Source organism: Dendrobates tinctorius, unplaced genomic scaffold (genome assembly GCF_039654945.1).
Source record: "Dendrobates tinctorius isolate UK_male_01 unplaced genomic scaffold, ASM3965494v1 ptg000028l, whole genome shotgun sequence".
Classification (NCBI taxonomy): domain Eukaryota; kingdom Metazoa; phylum Chordata; class Amphibia; order Anura; family Dendrobatidae; genus Dendrobates; species Dendrobates tinctorius.
The window spans coordinates 50,823,668-50,844,886 of record NW_027361696.1 but is presented as its reverse complement, the minus strand read 5'-3'; positions in this window follow the sequence as shown (position 1 = coordinate 50,844,886).

The following is a 21,219-nucleotide window of genomic DNA, read 5'->3' as shown; positions in this document are numbered from 1 at the left end:
TCATTCTGCAGCCAGCAATTCAGTGGAGCCTATAGAAGGCAAGTGGTGTAACGTTTTTAATAAAAACCCAATTACAGTGCACAAAAAGTTATTTTTAGTCAAAAATACAAGTAAGAAAAAAAGTGTGTGTATTGACAATGTCATAATGGTTGCCATGGCGGCGATGTCATAATAGGTTGCCATGGTGACGGTGGTGTCTGATGTCATAATAGGTTCCCATTGCAACAATGATGTCATAAAGGTTGCCATGGCAAAGATGAGGTCATAATAGGTTGCCATGGCGACGATGTCAGAATGGTTGCAACCTATGAGAATCACCATGGCACAGGACTATGGGATGGAAGATATGTATGGTGGGTATATGGGCACGGGACTATGGGATGGAGGATATGGGATTAGAGGATATGTATGATGGGAATATGGGCATGAGGCTATGGGATAGAGGATATATATGATGGGTATATAGGCACAGGACTATGGGATGGAGGATATGTATGATGGGAATATGGGCGCGGGACTATGGGATGGAGGATAATTATAATTTGTTGTAACTAACCACAGTTAGTTACTATGCCTGGGCAACGCCAGGCTCTTCAGCTAGTAATAAATATAGAGGGGTTACTTGCAGTTCATCTCTATACACCCACGTGTCCTGTGTGCACAAGGAGTTAACCCCTCGCTATTCTCCGTACGACATGTTTTGGAACTGGAGCGCACAATGTCCTTGATTAAAATTACTGTCTATATAAGTTTTTTTTTGTTTCCCTCTCTGGTACATGTCAAGACAGCTCCGGCTCGCGTGCGTTTTGCAGGTGCAGGTAATTACCGTATAAGCAGAGATGACACATTGCCTATACAACCTTCGCTGCGTTTTTACTAATCTGATCGTCTCGCAGCACCTGCTGCAAAGACCCCCAGCGCATATTACAGGGAAAGTCTTTTCAAAGTGCAACTTCCACAGATGGGATGTAAGAGTATTTCCATATGAATTGCCAGGTCTCAATCCATATTTTAAGTTCCATCATTATGGCTTCTTAAAGGAAGCCTGTTCTCGCTCATAAATATATTGGTGGGGGGGGGTTGAGGGACAAATCTGTGGGTGCTGACCTTGTATTATGTGGATGAACACCCAAACCCAACACCCTCAGGCATATATGAAGCTCTGGAGAGCTGCACATGGCAATCTGTGAACGTCAAGACTTGTAGACTGAGGCTTTTGTGTCGATGTTGCGTGTAATTTGCCATACTAAGTTCTTACAGGGGGTTATGCCTAGCTTAATTTAAGGGTATTATCAGATAAAACAGAAACTCCCAAAATGATGCGAGGAGACTGTTTAGAAAACTATAGATATGGGTAAAGCAGCGCAGGGCCAGACTCTTGGTCCACATGTACTGTCAGTGCCCAGTTAGTGACTTCCTGCCTGGTTTCTGTTCCCAAGACTACTTTCCCAGCATACTTAACCCCTTCACCCCCAAGGGTGGTTTGCACGTTCATGACCGGGCCAATTTTTACAATTCTGACCACTGTACCTTTGAGGTCATAACTCTGGAACGCTTCCATGGATCCCGGTGATTCTGACACTGTTTTCTCGTGACATATTGTACTTCATGTTAGTGGTAAAATTTCATTCAAATAACTTGCGTTTATTTGTGAGAAAAACGGAAATTTGGCGAAAATTTTAAATTTCGCAATTTTCCAACTTTGAATTTTTATGCCCTTAAATCAAAGAGATACGGCACACAAAAAACTTGATAACTAACATTTCCCACATGTTTACTTTACATCAGCACAATTTTGGAACCAAAATTTTTTTTTGTTAGGAAGTTATAAGGGTTAAAAGTTGACCAGCGATTTCTCATTTTTACAACACCATTTTATTTTTAGGACCACATCACATTTGAAGCCACTTTGAGGGGTCTATATGATAGAAAATACCCAAAAGTGACACCATTCTAAAAACTGCACCCCTTAAGGTGCTCAAAACCACATTCAAGAAGTTTATTAACCCTTTAGGTGTCACAGGAATTTTTTTGAATATTTAAAAAAAATGAACATCTAACTTTTTTTCATAAAAAAAAATAATTCAGGTTCAATTTTTTTTTTTACCAAGGGTAACAGGAGAAATTGGACTGCAAAAGTTATTGTGCAATTTGTCCTGAGTACGCAGATACCTGATATGTGGGGGGGAACGACTGTTTCGGCGCATGGCAGAGCTCAGAATGGAAGGAGCGCCGTTTGACTTTTTCAATGCAAAATTGGCTGGAATTCAGATTGGACGCCATGTCACGTTTGGAGAGTCCCTGATGTACCTAAAAAGTAGAAACCCCCTACAAGTGACCCCATTTTGGAAACTAGACCCCCCAAGGAACTTATCTAGATATGTGGTGAGAACTTTGAACCCACAAGGGCTTTACAAAAGTTTATAACGTACAGCGGTACAATTAAAAAATCATATTTTTTCCATAAAAATGATCTTTTCACCCCAATTTTTATTTTCCCAAGGGTAACAGGACCCTAAAAGTTATTGTGCAATTTGTCCTGAGTACGCTGATACCCCACATGTGGGGGTAAACCACTATTTGGGCGCATGGCAGAGCTCGGAAGGGAAGCAGCGCCATTTGACGTTTTTGGCTGGAATTGAGATCGGACACCATGTCGCGTTTGGAAAACCCCTGATGTACCAAAACAGTGGAAACCCCCCACAAATGACACCATTTTGGAAACTAGACCCCCTAAGGAACTTATCTAGATGTGTGGTGAGAACTTTGAACCCCCATGGGCTTCACAGAAGTTTATAACATAAAGCCATACAATTAAAAAATCATATTTTTTCCACAAAATGATCTTTTCACCCTCAATTCTTATTTTTCCAAGGGTAACAGGACCCTAAAAATTATTGTGCAATTTGTCCTGAGTACGCTGATACCCCACATGTGGGGGTAAACCACTATTTGGGCGCATGGCAGAGCTCGGAAGGGAAGCAGCGCCATTTGACGTTTTTGGCTGGAATTGAGATCGGACACCATGTCGCGTTTGGAAAACTCCTGATGTACCAAAACAGTGGAAACCCCCCACAAATGACACCATTTTGGAAACTAGACCCCCTAAGGAACTTATCTAGATGTGTGGTGAGCACTTTGACCCCCCCCAGTGCTTCACAGAAGTTTATAACGCCCGGGCGTGGAAATAAAAAATTCATATTTTTTCCACAAACATGATCTTTTAGTCACCATTTTTTTATTTTCCCAAGGGTACCAGGAGAAATTGGACCCCAAAAGTTGTTGTCCAATTTGTCCTGAGTATGCTGATACCCCATATGTGGGAGAAAACTACTGTATGGTCACACGTCAGGGCTCGGAAGGGAAGTAGTGACGTTTTGGAATGCAGACTTTGATGGAATGGTCTGCGGGTGTCATGTGCGTTTGGAGAGCCCCTGATGTACCTAAACTATTGAAACTCCCCACAAGTGACCCCATTTTGGACACTAGACCCCCCACGGAACTTATCTAGATGTGTGCTGAGCACTTTGAACCCCCAAGTGCTTCACAGAAGTTTATAACACTCGGACGTGAAAATAAAAAAATCATTTTTTTCCACAAAAATGATATTTTTGCCCCCAATTTTTTATTTTCCTAAGAGTAACAGGAGAAATTGGACCCCAAAAATTGTTTTGCAATTTGTCCTGAGTAGGCTGATACCCTACATGTGGGGGTAAAACACTGTTTGGGCGCATGGCAGAGCTTGGAAGGGAAGGAGCACCATTTGACTTTTTCAACTCAGAATTGGCTGGAATTGAGATCAGACGCCATGTTGCATTTGGAGAGCCCCTGATGTGCCCAAACAGTGGAAACCCCCAATTCTAACTCCAACCCGAACCCCAACATGCCCCTAGCCCTAACCCTAATGGAAAAATGGAAATAAATACATTTTTTTTATTTTATTATTTTTCCCTAACTAGGGGTGATAACGGGGGGTTTGATTTACTATTTATGGCGGTTTTTATTTTTGGCAGCTGTCGCACGCTAAAAGACGCTTTTTATTGTAAAAATAGTTTTTGCATCACCACATATTGAGAGCTATAATTTTTCCGTATTTTGACCCACCGGGTCATGTGAGGTCTTATTTTTTGCGGGATGAGTTGACGTTTTTATTGGTACTATTTTCGGGCACGTGAAATTTTTTGATCGCTTTTTATTCCGATTTTTGGGACGCAGAATGAAGAAAAACCAGCGTTTCATGAATTTCTTTTGGGGGGGTGCGTTTACACCGTTCCGCGTGCGGTAAAATTGATAAAGCTGTTTTATTCTTCGGGTCAGTACGGTTACAGCGATACCTCATTTAGGTCGTTTTTTTATGTTTTTGTCGGTTTTATGCAATGAAAACTATTTTATATAAAAAATAATTATTTTTGCATCGCTTTATTCTGCGAGCTATAACTTTTTTATTTTTTCGCTGATGATGCTGTATGGCGGCTTGTTTTTTGCGGGACAAGATGACGTTTTCAGCGGTACCATGGATATTTATATGCGTCTTTTTGATCGCGCGTTATTACACTTTTTGTTTGGCGGTATGATAATAAATCATTATTTTTTGCTTCGTTTTTTATTTTTATTTTTTAAGGGGTTCGCTAAAGGGGTTAACTAATGGGACAGTTTTATAGGGCGGGTCGTTACGGACGCGGCGATACCTAATGTGTACTTTTATTGTTTTTTTTTATTTCCAAAAAATGGATTTATTGGGGGAATATTTTTTTTTTTTTTCTAATTTATTTGGCGATTTTTTTTTTTTTTTTTTTTTTTTTTTTTTTTAATTATTTTTACACTTTTTTTTTTTTTTTTTTTTTTTTTACTTTATTAAATAGTCCCAGGTGGGACATCACTGTCCTGTGACAGATCGCTGATCTGTCACATCACAGATCACTGTGACAGATCAGCGATCTGACACAGGCACTGCAGAAGGCTTCCTCATGCCTGCGCTTTGCAGGCACTGAGGAAGCCAGCTTCCTCAGGCCCCCGAAGGCCCCCGTTGCCATCTTTGATTCGGGGGCCTGGAGGAAAGGAGTCCCCCGCAGCAGCGCTGCACATTGCGCTGCCGTGGGGGGCTCAGGGAAGCACGGAGGGAGCCCCCTCCCTGCCGATGCTTCCCTTTAACTCCCGGTACACCGCGATCATGTTTGATCGCGGTGTGCAAGGGGTTAACGTGTTGGGGGCGGTCCGTGACCGCCCCTGACACATTGTGCCGGGTGTCAGCTGTGATAATCAGCTGACACCCGGCCGCGATCAGCGGCGCTCACCACGTGGGCGCCGCTGATCGCGCCCGACGTACTATCCCGTCCATGGGCATAGGGGCCCAGGTCCCATGGACGGGATATACCGTCGGATGTCAGGAAGGGGTTAAACGACATTACTTGAAGGTGAGGGCTTTTGCTGACCAAACCCCCCCCTACAGTTACATAGCTACATAGGTTGGATAAAGACCTAGGTCAATCAAGTTCAACCTTTCTCCACCAACTGTACATTTCGTCACTAATCTAACTATAACCCGCAATGTTGTGTATCAAGGAAATCGTCTAGCCCTTTTTTAAAAGCTTAGTGTCTGTTACTACCTCCTATGGTCAGCATTCCATAGTCTAACTGTTTTTTTAACCTTAAAGAACCCTTTCCTGTTTAGCTGTCGGAATCGCCTTTCTTCCACCCATGATGAGTGCCCCCATAGTCCAGAGCACAGTCCTTGGAAGGAACAAGTCATGTGCCAGTGTTTTGTACTGACACATATATTTATACGTGTAAACGAGATCTCCTCTAAGACGTCTTTTTTTTTTTTTTTTTTTTTTTTTTTTCTATGCTAAACAAGCCCAACTTTTCCAGCCTCTCATCATGAGTGGCCTACATCCCTTGTTGTAATCTAGTTGCTGTCTTTGAACTGACTCTAACTTCTGAATATCCTTTTTAAAATGTGGAGCTCAAAACTGGATCCCACATTCTAGATGTGGACTCACCAGTGATTTATAAAGGGGTAATAATACGTTGGGATCGTGGGATTTTCTTTTTATACATCCTAAAATCTTGTTTGCTTTTGCAGCTGCTGCCTGACATTGAGTACTGCTGCTCAGCTTACTTGTAACCAGAATCCCCCATCCATCTCTTGATCTGTAATCCCGAGTATATTCCCATTTAATGCATATGCAGCAATAGGATTACTCCATCCTAGGTGCATTCCTCTACATTTATCCATATTAAGGCTGTGTGCCCACGATGCGATTTTTAAGCGTATTTTCCGCGATTTTCGGCGCAAAAACGCTGCGAAAACGTTTACAAATCTTGTACAGAACGCACCCCATGCATTCCGCACATGCTGTGCTAATGCTGTGCTTTTTTCCGTGGCTGAATTGCATCACGGAAAAAATCGCAGCATGCTCATTCTTTTGTGCGGAATTGCAAAAAATTGCTGTCCTCCAGGCCCTGGGTACCATACCCCTGTAAAAAAAAAAAAAGAAAAAATCGGGGTATATTTACCTTCCGACGTCCCGCGCTGCATTCCCGGCCTAAGCGTTCCCAGTAATGCCTTGCGGCAAGGTCCTGTGATGACGTAGTCTCGCGTGACTCTAGCGGTCTCGCGAGATCGCTATAGTAACGCGATACCAATGTCATCACAGGTCTCGCAAGGCATTACTGGGAACGGGAGCGTCGCTGAGACAGCGTGGGACGTCGGAAGGTAAATACACCCCAATTTTTTTTTTTTATCATTTTTAACATTCTATCTTTTACTATTGATGCCGCATAGGCGGCCTCAATAGTAAAAATCTGGTCACACTCGTCAAACACTATGTTTGACGAGTGTGACCAACCTGTCAATCACTTTCCAAGCGATGCTTCAAATCGCTTGGAAAGTGCTTGAATATCGCACGTGAAAATCGCGAACATCGCGGAAAAAAAGTGCGATTTCTGGGAAGGAGTCCGGTTTTCAGTGTCCGGATTTAATTGCATCGTGGGCACATAGCCTCAATCTCATTTGCCAAGTGTTTACCCATTCAGACATCTTATTCAGATCGTTTTGCAATATTGTAATGTCAAGGTCAGATTTTAATATCCTGCATAGTTTGGTGTCGTCAGCATAGACTGACACTTCACTCTCAATCCCATCCATTAGGTCATTAATAAAGAGGTTAAAAAGAATCAGTCCTAGCACAGATCCCTTTGCTTACTCGAATAGATTGGGGGTGGACAATGCTGTTGTGTCTCTTGCTTACAGTATGTTCTGGTTTCAATAATGGTGGGACCACTACACTCGATGACTTCTCCATTGCCTCCCATACCTGGCAGCCACTCTTGCTATGCAGAATGAAGGAGGAGGATAATGGACCACCTGTCAGGACACAGTTTGTACAGATGGGGGGGTGGTTGTGTCTGGCATACTACTGAGCAGTGTAGGTACCACTCGGGGAACGGTGCTGTCGCCCTATTCATGCTGTATGCAGCAGATTTTCAATATAAATCTGATTTTTGCCACTTTCAAAAATCCTACGATGACTCCGTGGTAGTTGGATGTATCGGGGGGGGGGGGTATGTGGTGTCGGATTCTGTGGAGTGGTGCCAAGCTATTATGCTATGCTGCCGTTATACACTTTATTGACTTGGAGGGAAATTGTAAGATCAGAAAAACACACACTTCAGCAATTTACTGCTTTTCAAAATTTTCTGCCGGTCTCAGGATATTAAGGGTATGTGCACACGTAGTGAAATCTGCTGCGTTTCCGCAGCTGTTTTGGCTCTGCGGGTCCACAGCAGATTCTGCTACGTTGTACAGTACCTTTATTTTCAATGGGAAAAAAAACTGCAGTGCACATGCTGCGGATTTTTCCGCGTGGTTTTGCTGGGGTTTACAATCCGCAGCATGTCAATTGTTTGGTGCAGAAACGCTGCAGTTTTACACTCCTCCATTATGAGGTGTAAAACCGCAAATAAACCGCAGGACTTTTGTCCTGCGGATTTACCTGCGGTTTTCTCTCCAAAATCCGCACACCCAAAAAACTACGTGTGCACATAGCCTAACACTTTTATTTACAACTCTTATGACAGCAGAACATGTTCAGTGCTCACAGGCTCTCTTGGAGGTTCTAAGCACAGCCTTGAAGAAGAATTATTTTAGTGAGCTTTTGCTTCCTAAGCTTCTGCGCAATGCTTACAAACTAGCCAGCCAGTGGTGGCCGAGGCAACAAGCTGTAAAGTGTTAATAAACGCAACATGTTTGGCGGGCACGTCAAAACGACGCATCTGCATACATCCTCATGTCCTGCGTACCCAATGTTAAAGAGGTAAAGAAAGATAGGTACGCAGGACGCATGCAGAAGTATGCAGAGCTTAACAGAGGAGGTACGTAGCTCAGCCGAACGCTAATATGAACCTAGCCTTAGAGCAGAACTGCAGTGTAAAGCACAGTGAAGCGAATTAAGCCGCAGTTTTAACCTCTGATGTGGAAGTAGAGGGATTTCAGACTCCTGTTACATCGTATGGTGAATGCTGACGTGTTGAATGTGGCTATAGCCTAATGTAGCTGTACAAATGAGCAGTCAGGCCCAGGATGTACATAGAAATCTGGGGCACCCATAACCTACTTCTCAATTTTGCCTCCACCATTAAACTTGTGATGCAGTTCTCATGTTGGCCACTGTATCCCAGAGAATATCCATCTGATGAGCATAAATACTGCACTCAGTTTTTCAGCTGGAAGCTGCGTTATCCCAATTAATTTATTGCAGTAGTGAGGTTTAGTGAAGGTGGGGGTCCCACAGAGTTCGCATGGGTTGCTGCTATGTTATTTGGAAGCTTTCTTTTATTTTTTTGGGTCAGACTTTGGTGCAGTACTTCCTCGTGACCAGCAGGTGTCACTATATCACTTGTTTTTAGTGTTCTGTCTATGAATATTGCCACACTAATTGTTTATCTAGATTCTAGAAAACTGCACTACACCAGCGATCACATGAGCAGAGCTGAACTATTTCATTTTACTTAGAGGGAACACGTGGAGAATTAAGTGACCCCCATAACACCCTGATAATGGGACATTACATTATACAGGCACTATTATTTGAGAATAATATGGCGGTATTATGTAGTCACTATAACGAATAAAATGTCTGTTATAATAGTATTATTTAGAAATAGTATGGCGGTATTATACAAATTCTATCTGAGAATAGTGTGGTATTATATAGGCATTATTTTGGTATAATATGACATGGATACTATTTAGGTATACTATATAGATGGTGGTATTATAGTTACAGTTGTGGCCAAAAGTATTGACACCCCTGCAATTCTGTCAGATAATACTCAGTTTCTTCCTGAAAATGATTGCAATCACAAATTCTTGGTATTATCTTCATTTAATTTGTCTTAAATGAAAAAACACAAAAGAGAATGAAGCAAAACATTGATCATTTCACACACAACTCCAAAAATGGGCCAGACAAAAGTATTGGCACCCTCAGCCTAATACTTGGTTGCACAACCTTTAGCCAAAATAACTGCGACCAACCACTTCCGGTAACCATCAATGAGTTTCTTACAATGCTCTGCTGGAATTTTAGACCATTCTTCTTTGGCAAACTGCTCCAGGTCCCTGATATTTGAAGGATGCCTTCTCCAAACTGCCATTTTTAGATCTCTCCACAGGTGTTCTATGGGATTCAGGTCTGGACTCATTGCTGGCCACCTTTGAAGTCTCCAGTGCTTTCAAACCATTTTCTAGTGCTTTTTGAAGTGTTTTGGGTCATTGTACTGCTGGAAGACCCATGACCTCTGAGGGAGACCCAGCTTTCTCACACTGGGCCCTACATTATGCTGCAAAATTTGTTGGTAGTCTTCTCACTTCATAATGCCATGCACACGGTCAAGCAGTCCAGTGCCAGAGGTAGCAAAGCAACCCCAAAACATCGGAACCTCCGCCATGTTTGACTGTAGGGATCGTGTTTTTTTTCTTTTGAATGCCTCTTTTTTCTTTTCTCCTGTAAACTCAATGTTGATGCCTTTGCCCAAAAAGCTCTACTTTTGTCTCATCTGACCAGAGAACATTCTTCCAAAACGTTTTAGGCTTTTTCAGGAAAGTTTTGGCAAACTCCAGCCTGGCTTTTTTATGTCTCGGGGTAAGAAGTGGGGTCTTCCTGGGTCTCCTACCATACAGTCCCTTTTCATTCAGACGCCGATGGATAGTACGGGTTGACACTGTTGTACCCTCGGACTGCAGGGCAGCTTGAACTTGTTTGGATGTTAGTCGAGGTGCTTCCTCACAATTTGGTTTCTCAAGTCTTCAGACAGTTCTTTTGTCTTCTTTCTTTTCTCCATGCTCAATGTGGTACACACAAGGACACAGGACAGAGGTTGAGTCAACTTTAATCCATGTCAACTGGCTGCAAGTGTGATTTAGTTATTGCCAACACCTGTTAGGTGCCACAGGTAAGTTACAGGTGCTGTTAATTACACAAATTAGAGAAGCATCACATGATTTTTCTAACAGTGCCAATACTTTTGTCCACCCTCTTTTTTATGTTTGGTGTTGAATTATATCCAATTTGGCTTTAGGACAATTCTTTTTGTGTTTTTTCATTTAAGACAAATTAAATGAAGATAATACCAAAGAACTTGTGTTTGCAATCATTTTCAGGAAGAAACTGAGTATTATCTGACAGAATTGCAGGGGTGTCTATACTTTTGGCCACAACTGTAGAATATTCTTGTATAATATTTGCACTATTAGGCATAATATGGTAGAATTATATAGAAACTTTATCTCTCAATCACCCGTGACAGCACCATGGAGAGAGGGGATCCGCCCTTCAGGGACAGGAAACCTACAGATAAAAGGGCTGTATCTCCCCCTCGCATTAGTTGGTTTTCTGTCCCTGATGGGAAACCTTCAGTCTGCATACCTTGCAGTCCAGATGAAGATCCAGGCCTGGCCAGTCGGGGTTTCGGTAGCAGGGAGACCCCTGCCGCGGCTGGTCTGGTGCCTGAGGCTTCCACCGCTGGGACAGATGGGTTCTTCAGGGTGAGCAGGGCGGGTGCAGCCGCCGTTCCGGAGAGGAGTCGGGCTCCCCGGTCGACCGCGCACTGACAGCATGCACTATTAGGTGCACCAGGGGGCTATCATCGACCCTTGGGAGCTACCAGACATCCCGGACCTTCTGTCACAAGGACTGATGTTACATCCTCAAGCAGCGAACCTCCATTTAACAGCATGGAATTTGAAGGCGCTGCTAAGGGAAAGAGGGATCTGAGAACTTAGTTTCTACACTACTAAAAAGCAGAAAACCAATTACTACTAAGGCTTATGGCAAAACCTGGAGGAAGTTCCTGTCCACCTCCAAAGTAAAAATCCAGGATGGGACCTCAATTAGAGAAGTGCTTGAATTTCTACAAAAGGGTCTAGAAAAGGGCCTAGCAGTCAGTACTTTAAAGGTTCAAGTGGCAGCCTTAGGTGCACTCTATAATCAGGACATTGCAGGCAACCCATGTTTAGCACGGTTCATTAAAGCTGCAGCAAGAGTTGGACCACTAGTTAGCCAAAAGCTACCATCCTGGGACCTGAATCTGGTCCTATCCACTCTAACAGGTCCCCCATTTGAGCCTATAGACACAGTTCCCCTCAAAATCTTATCCTTAAAGACTCCTCCTGGTAGCTCTAACATCAGCCCATAGAGTAAGCAATATTCAAGCCCTATCTGCAGGACCCCTATTCACAAAGATCCTAGGTGATAGTTATCCTAAAACCTGACCCGACCTATTTACCCAAGGTAGCATCTCGTTTCCACAGGTCCCAAGAGGTAGTCCTTCCTTTTGTAATGTAAAGCAATAGGTGGAAAATAAAACATAACCTTTTAATCCGTCAATTAAAAATACTGATCATGTGTCACCCATGTGAAAATATAAAAAACAGCATACAACTGCTTATCCAGCAGGTGGGCCCTAAACAAGAGAAAGAGACCCCACCTAGATACAAGGATATAGATGGTCACCTAATGGTTTGTTACATAAGTAGACAAAACATCTGAAGGGTACAGCAATCGAGATAGGTTATGGCATTTATGAGTGGAACGTATCTCGATTGCTGTACCCTTCAGATGTTTTGTCTACCTTCAGATGTTTTGTCTACCTATGTAACAAACCATTAGGTGACCATCTATATCCTTGTATCTAGGTGGGGTCTCTTTTTCTCTTGTTTAGGGCCCTCCTGCTGGATAAGTAGTTGTATGCTGTTTTTTATACTTTCACATGGGTGACACATGATCATTATTTTTAATTGACGGATTAAAGGTTATGTTTTATTTTCCACCTATTGCTTTATATTATAGATCTTATTTTGGGTGAGATTTCATGCCAATTTCCAACAGAAATTGTCTTATGCTTTATTGATAAGTCCTTCCTTTTGCCCAAATTCTAGAAATAGTAAAGAGGAGGAATTTCACACTCTAGATGTTAAAAGATGTCTAGTTCAGTACCTGGAGTCCACCCAGAGGTGTAGGAAGGAAGGATCTCTTTGTGTGCTTTCAGGGGCCGAGGAAGGGACTCAAAGTATCCATGAGTAAGCTGGTAATTTTTATAAGAGATGTGATAGCCCTTGCTTATTCATCTACTGGGAACAACATTCCAAATGGGTTAAAAGCTTATTCCACAAGGGCCATAGTGACCTCATGGACGGAGAGGTCAGAGGTATCAATAGAACAAATCTGTAAGGGGGCCACCTGGTCATCACCTTCAACCTTTTTAAACACTTATCGATTTAGATCTAGCCTCTACATTTGATTTTACCTTTGGGAGAAGGGTCCTTCAGGCTGTGGTCCCTCCCTAAGCTTCTCTGTAATTCTCTCCGTGGTGCTGTCATGGATTGAGAATAATGCAGTTACTTACCGATAGCGGTGTTTCTCAGAGCCCATTATTATATATTTATATAGCGCTATTTATTCCATGGCGCTTTACAGGGAAAAGGGGAAATATAGACAAGTACAATAAACATGTACAAGACAAGGGACACACAAGTACAGAAGGAGAGGACCCTGCCCGCGAGGGCTCACAGTCTACAGGGATGGGTGAGGCTACACTAGGAGAAGGTAGAGCTGGTTGTGGGGTGGTTCAGTAGACCGAGGATCATTGCAGGCTGTACGCTTGGCGGAACAGGTGGGTCTTCAGGTTCTTCTTGAAGGTTTCCGTTGTTGGTGAGAGTCTGATGTGTTGCGGCAGAGAGTTTCAGATTATGGAGGAAGCACGGGAGAAGTCTTGTATGCGGTTGTGGGAAGAAAAGATAAGGGGGGAGTAGAGAAGGAGATCTTGAGAGGACTGAAGGCTGCGTGCGGGTAGGTACCGGGAGACCATGTCACAGATGTATGGAGGAGACAGGTTGTGGATGGCTTTGTATGTCATGGTTAAGGTTTTGAACTGGAGCCTCTGGACAATAGGAAGCCAGTGAAGGGCCTCGCATAAGTCGGACAGCAGAGTGTAGGGTAGACTGGAGTGGTGCCAGAGTGCTGGAGGGGAGGCCAGAGAGTAGGAGGTTGCAGTAGTCGAGGCGGGAGATGATAAGCCCATGACAGCACCTGCTTATACCCTCCCATCATGCGTGTGGTGAACATATTTTAATGTACGTAGCGTGTTTTTTGTATAGGCAAGTTGTTCTCTTCCTGATAAGCAATACTATAATGTGTATATATTTTCTCTAATCCCCTCCACGACAGCACACAGGAGGTTGCCTCCCAATCCTAATTAGGGACAGGAAACGAGGTTAAATAGCCCTCCCCTTCCTCTAATCCCCAGCGTTTTCCTGTCCCTAATCGGGATGAAGAGTTTCTGTGTGCCTCGTGGATGGGGCCGGAAAATCCCGGAGTCCTACCTGAAAGCCGGGCAGCCAGGGTCGATCGTCCCGGACCTTCCTACCCGGTCTCTGCTTCTGCCACTGGCGGGACCTGCACCATCCTCCAGCGCCTCAGCAATGCTGGATGGTGGGAAAAGGGCTGGGGGCCTCCCGTAGCTCCCCAGCCCAAGAATCGCTCCCCCCGCGCGCCGCAGGCTCGCTTACAGGCGGTATGCATCGGAAGTGACATACACCGCCGGGTCTGAAGGCGCGACGTCCCTTCCGCCTTGCGTTCCACAGTGGAACGCACCGCCATCTTGGTGGGAAATTCCCCCCCCCCCCAAAAAAAAAAAAAAAAAACAGGATGGTGTCAGGAACTGAGGGGGAGTGAGCTCATCCAATTAGATGAGGTAAAGAAACGCTGGATCTCGGTTCCTATTTAAGGACCCTGATGGAAGACTCCATAAGGTAGGACTAAGGTCTGCATGATGGATGCGTCTTCCCTGAAAGCTGCTTCTGCAGAGCCCAGCACAAACCCTGGCCCAGTGAGTACACTTGGAAAAGGGTATACCTTTTTAAGTCCAGGACCCATTCTTAGGGGCCCCCCTCCTTTTCTCTCTTTCAGGGAGACCAGGATCCTGCGACAAAAACGGAAGAAAAAGCTACAAGCCGCAAATGCGCCATCTGTAGGAAAAAAAACTCCCATCCAATTACAAAAAACCCTTTGCCATCAATGCATGGGAAAAATCGTCCGGGAGGAACAATCATCCCTGATGGATGAAGTAAGAGGGATGGTGCAGCAGGAGATCCAGTCATCTCTGGCTACCTTTTCCCAGTCATTTGGGGGGGGGAACCTCAAGGAAGAGGAAATATGCCCCTGAGGACATCTCAGATTCTGAACCCGAATCATCGGTTTCAGCGGATTGGAGGGAAAAGGGTGAATTAACCCCAAACCAGACAGAAGATGATAGGAAATGGTTCTTCAGATGATATGGAAGAACTTGGCGGTCAGGAATGCGATGGGAGTAGAAGAAGATAGACCACTCCACTCGGTGCAGGATGATCTATTTGGCGGCCTGAAGTCTAGGAAGAAAGTGGTTTTCCCTATCCATGATAATGTCCAGAATCTAATCTTGGAGGAATGGGAATTCCCGGAAAAGAAGCGAAGTATCCCAGGCGAGATGAAAGATCGGTTTCCCCTGGATGAAGAAGCCACGAAGCCTTGGACTGAGGTTCCTAAAGTAGATATCCAGGTAGCTAGAGTGTAGCTAAAAAATCTACGCTACCCTTCGAGGACTCCTCTCCGCTCAAGGACATGCTTGACCGGAAAAGGCATAGTCTACTGAGGAAGTCCTGGGAAGCTTCAGCGGCCTCCTTAAAAACAAATGTCGCATCAGCCTGTGTAACTAGAACATCTAGTGGAAAAAGTGGAACTCTGAGGGAAGATCTTCTATCCTCTCTACCGCTTCTACAGAAGGCAGCAGGCTTTTTAGCGGACTCCTCGGCAGAGCCGGTCTGTATTGTGGCAAGAACATCTGTACTTTCCAACACCACCCGAAGGGCCCTGTGGCTGAAAATGCAGAGTGGAGATATTCTATCAAAATTATGCCCGATTCCATTCAAGGGCGAATGTTTTTGGTCCAGCACTGGATGAACTACTAGAGAAAGTGACCGACAAGAAGAAGAATCTTCCCGAACCGAAACCGCCCAAGAAAAATAGAATTCTCTTCCAGCCCCCCTCAAAACCTGGAAGTAACACACCTTCCTTCAGCAAAACTGCAAAAAAAAATCTGCATTCGGAACTCCAAAAGATGCTATCATCTGCGGTAATCTCACCAGTTCCATAACCGGAGCAGGGTCAAGGCCAATACTCCCGGCTGTTCTTAGCAAAAAAGCCAAGTGGGACATACCGGGTCATCATCAACTTAAAGAAGCTGAACATGTCCAGTACCAACGCTTCAAGATGGAATCGATAAAGACCACAATACCATTGATCTGGGAAGATTTTGCCATGGCCACCATAGATCTCCAAGAGACCCATTACCATGTACCCATCCATCCGTCTCATTGGCGATATCTAAGGTTTGCAGTCACTCTAGACGAAATACACCACTTCCAGTTCAAGGTTCTGCCCTTCAGCATATCACCGGCACCTCGAACACTTACAAAAATGGCAGAAGTGGTCGCATTCTTCAGAGGAAAGGACATATGTGTCGTTCCCTACCTAGATGACCTGGTCATGGCTCCCTCAAACACCACTCTTAAGAGAGCACCTTCAATCAGTCCTGCAGACCCTGGCATCCCTAGGCTGGATGGTAAATTGGGAAAAATCAGACCTGAATCCCTCAAACAGGAAGGTCTTTCTAGGGGATCCTCCTAGATTTCCAGAACCAAATATAGTTTCTCCCACCCAACAAGCAGGTAGGCGTAAGATCAAAAGTTCGAACTCTAAAAAGTCAAAAAACGGTGACTATAAGGTTCGCCATGTCAACATTATGGTCAATGACTTTTTGCATCCAAGCGGTCCCCTGGGCTCAGGCCCACTCAAGAATACTTTAAAAATATATCCCATCCCGCTGGAACAAAGACCCAGAGACCCTCAATACGAGAATCTCCCTACCCCAACACGTAAAACTGTCTGTCAACTGGTGGCTCAACCAGGGAAACCTAGCAAAAGGGATACCCTGGATACAATACCCCATGACGTTAATCACAACAGACACCAGCAAACGCGGTTGGGGAGCAATATCATCTCATGGAGTCTTTCAGGGACTCTGGCCCAAAAGACATGGAAAAACAGTCAATTACAGAGAGCGGAGAGTGGTAGAAGAAGCCCTAAATGCAGCGGAACCATCAATCCAGGGAACCCATGTCCAGATTTACTCTGACAATGTGACCACCGTGGCCCATCTACGTCAGCAGGGCAGCACAAAATACGAAAGCCTGCAGCACGTTTTCAGCTCGAATATTTGGTTGGGCAAAACACCATCTCCAGTCCCTATCAGCTCTCCACCTGAAAGGATCCGACAATGTCGAGGCAGACTTCCTAAGCAGGACAGACTTAGATCCTGGAGGATGGAGCCTCAATGTTAGAGTATTCCACACCATAACCAAAAAATGAGGCCTCCCGGAGGTAGACCTATTCGCAAACTGAGAGAACGCCAAAAGAAAAGAGTACTTCTCCATAGGTCCAAACGAAAAACACTCAAGGGTGGATGCCTTCGCCCACCCGTGGAACTTCGGACTGGCATACGCCTTTCCACCAATGCCCCTAATACCAAAGACTGCAGAAAGTCAGGACAGATGGGGTCAATACTATCCTGATCGCCCCTCTCTGGCCAAAAAGGAGCTGGTTTGGAGCCCTAAGGCTAATGAACTCAGAGGGTCCTCTGATCCTACCTTTGAACCACGACCTACTACATCAAGGTCCCATCCTTCACCTGGCTTCTGAAACCACAATCCTGAAAGCCAGAGGCCTCTCAGATGTGGTGATATCCACCTTACAAAAGAGTAGGAAACCAATCACAAATGCCATATACTCCAAAATATGGAAGACTTTCTCAGCATGGTATGGATCCACTCCCATTGATCCCTTCCACCCAGACTTGGCAAAGATCCTAGATTTCCTACAGGACGGCTTATCCAAGGGACTAAAACCAAGTACCATGAAGGTCCAAGTATCAGCCCTGAGTTCCTACTTCAACCAAAACCTAGCAGAGCATCGATGGATCAGGAGATTCATGTCAGCAGCCTCCAGAATCCGCCCAAACAAATCCAGTATGGTCCCAACTTGGGACTTGAATGTAGTACTAAAGGGTCTAACGAGCCCTCCATTTGAACCTATCGACCAGACCCAGATAGATAAACTATCCTGGAAAGCAGCACTACTGGTAGCCCTTACAACAGCAAGAAGGGTGGGCGAAATTCAGGCTCTATCCATCAGAGAGCCTTATCTAAGAATTCTGGACGATAGATTAATTTTCCGGCTAGACCCATCCTTTGTGCCAGCACAAGGGCAGCACGGTGGCTCAGTGGCTAGCACTGCAGCGCTGGGGTCCTGGGTTCGAATCCCACCAAGGACAACATCTGCAAGAAGTTTGTATGTTCTCCCCGTGTTTGCGGGGGTTTCCTCCGGGTACTTCGGTTTCCTCCCACATTCCAAAGACAGGGAATTTAGATTGTGAGCCCCATTAGAGGGACAGTGATGACAATGTGTGGGCATTGTGAAATATGTTAGCGCTATATAAATAAATATTATTATTTTGTGCCAAAAGTGTCTTCTGATTTCCACAGGTCCCAGGAAATAATACTGCCCTCCTTCTGTGACAACCCGAAGGATGAGAGAGAAGTAGGATTCCATTCTCTGGACATCCGGCGAGCGGTCTTTTTCTATTTGGAAGAAACAAAACTCTGGAGGAAAGACCAGAATGTTTGTTCAGTATGGCGGACCAAACAAAGGGAAAAAAGCATCCAAAAGCTCCCTAGTTAATTGGATCAAGAAAGCAACCATGGCCACTTACAAAAATCAGGATCTACCTCCTGAATCCTTGAAGGCCCACTCCACTAGAGCTGTCTCCCTCTCCTGGGCAGAAAAGGCAAATGCGTCCATCGAGTAGATCTGCAAAGCTGCGACCTGGTCTTCAGTCCATACCTTCACTAGGCATTCTAGATTAGATCTTATGTCAGTATGAGATCTAGCCTTTGGCAGGAAAGTCCTGCAAGCCTGGGTCCTCCCTAAACCATTATTCTTTGGTATACCTCCTGTGTGCTGTCATGGAGGGGATTAGAGAAAATAGAAGTACACTTACCGGTAATTGGGTTTCTAAGACCCTCCACGACAGCATGGGTAATTTCCCCCCTAACAAATTTGTATGAATAAAAAATCAAGCATTCACTCTGTGGTCCTTGGAAAACCATGTGAATTAGAGGAAGGGGAGGGCTATTTAACCTCTTGTTTCCTGTACCTAGTTAGGATGGGGAGGCAACCTCCTGTGTGCTGTCGTGGAGGGTCTTAGAAACCCAGTTACAAGTAAGTGTAATTCTAATTTTTGTCGTCAATAACCTGGAGGTCCACCGATTGCTCTGTAAACCAACTGATGCAAGGGAGAGGTACCGTCCTTTTATCTGTAGGTTTCCTGTCCCTGAAGGGCGGATCCCCTTTCTCCGTGATGCTGTCATGGGCTCTGAGAAACACCGTTATCGGTAAGTAACTACGTTTTTTCCCATTATTGATGCAAATTCAGCACTTTGAACTTCACAATTTCCTTACATAACAGGCTATATGGCTCAGTGGGTTCAAATCCCACCAAGGACAACATCTGCAAGGAGTTTGCACGTTCTCCCCGTGTTTGCGTGGGTTTCCTCCGGGTACTCCGGTTTCCTCCCACACTCCAAAAACATACTGATAGGGAATCTAGATTGTGAGCCCCATCGGGGACAGCGATGATAATGTGTGCAAACTGTAAAGCGCTGCGATATATGTTAGCGCTATATAAAAATAGATTATTATTTAAGCATAGTATATAGTATTATTATTATTTATTTATATAGCAGCATTGATTCCATGGTGCTGTACATGGCGGTATTATATAGGTATAATATGGTGGGTATGTAAGCACTATTTATGTATAATATGGTAGAATTATATAGACATTTAGGCATAGTATAGTGGTATATGGTAGGTATGTAAGCAATATTATTTACAGTTAGGTCCATATATATTTGGACAGAGAACATTTTTCTAATTTTGGTTCTAGACATTACCACAATTAATTTTAAACAAAACAATTCAGATGCAGTTGACGTTCAGACTTTTAGCTTTCATTTGAGGGTATCCACATTAAAATTGGATGAAGGGTTTAGGAGTTTCAGGTCCTTAACATGTGCCACCCTGTTTTTAATGGGACCAAAAGTAATTGGACAGATTAAATAATTGTAAATAAAATGTTCATTTCTAGTACTTGGTTGAAAACCCTTTGTTGGCAATGACTGCCTGAAGTCTTGAACTCATGGACATCACCAGACGCTGTTTCCTCCTTTTTGATGCTCTGCCAGGCCTTCACTGCGGTGGTTTTCAGTTGCTGTTTGTTTGTGGGCCTTTCTGTCTGAAGTTTTAGTCTTTAACAAGTGAAATGCATGCTCAATTGGGTTGAGATCGGGTGACTTGACTTGGCCATTCAATAATATTCCACTTCTTTGCTTTAATAAACTCCTGGGTTGCTTTGGCTTTGTTTTGGGTCATTGTCCATCTGTAGTATGAAACGACGAACAATCAGTTTGGCTGCGTTTGGCTGGATCTGAGCACACAGTATGGCTCTGAATACCTCAGAATTCATTCGGCTGCTTCTGTCCTGTGTCACATCATCAATAAACACTAGTGACCCAGTGCCACTGGCAGCCATGCATGCCTCTGCCGTGTTTTACAGATGATGTGGTATGCTTTGGATCATGAGCTGTACCACGCCTGCGCCATATTTTTCTCTTTCCATCATTCTGGTAGACGTTGATCTTGGTTTCATCTGTCCAAAGAATGTTCTTCCAGAACTGTGCTGACTTTTTTAGATGTTTTTTAGCAAAGTCCAGTCTAGCCTTTTTATTCTTGATGCTTATGAGTGGCTTGCACCGTGCAGTGAACCCTCTGTATTTACTTTCATGCAGTCTTCTCTTTATGGTAGAGGTAGATTTGGATATTAATATGCCTACCTCCTGGAGAGTGTTGTTCACTTGGTTGGCTGTTGTGAAGGGGTTTTATCTCCACCATGGAGACTATTCTGCGATCATCCACCACTGTTGTCTTCCGTGGGCGCCCAGGTCTTTTTGCATTGATGAGTTCACCAGTGCTTTCTTTCTTTCTCAGGATGTACCAAACTGTAGATTTTGCCACTCCTAATGTTGTAGCAATTTCTCGGATGGGTTCATAGAATCATAGAATTGTAGAGTTGGAAGGGACCTCCTGGGCCATCTGGTCCAACCCCCTGCTCAAAGCAGGATTCGCTAAATCATCCCAGTCAGATGTCTGTCCAGCCTCTGTTTGAAGACTTCCATTGAAGGAGAACTCACAACTTCTCGTGGCAGCCTGTTCCACTCATTGATCACTCTAACTGTCAAAAAGTTTTTTCTAATATCTAATCTGTGTCTCCTCCCATTCAGTTTCATCCCATTGCTTCTAGTCTTTCCTTGTGCAAATGAGAATAAAGTTGATCCTTCTACAATGTGACAGCCCTTTAGATATTTGTAGACAGCTATTAAGTCTCCTCTCAGTCTTCTCTTTTGCAAACTAAACATTCCCAAATCCTGCAACCTTTCCTCATAAGACAGAGTTTGCAGACCGGTCACCATTCTGGTCGCTCTTTTCTGAACTTGCTCCAGTTTGTTGA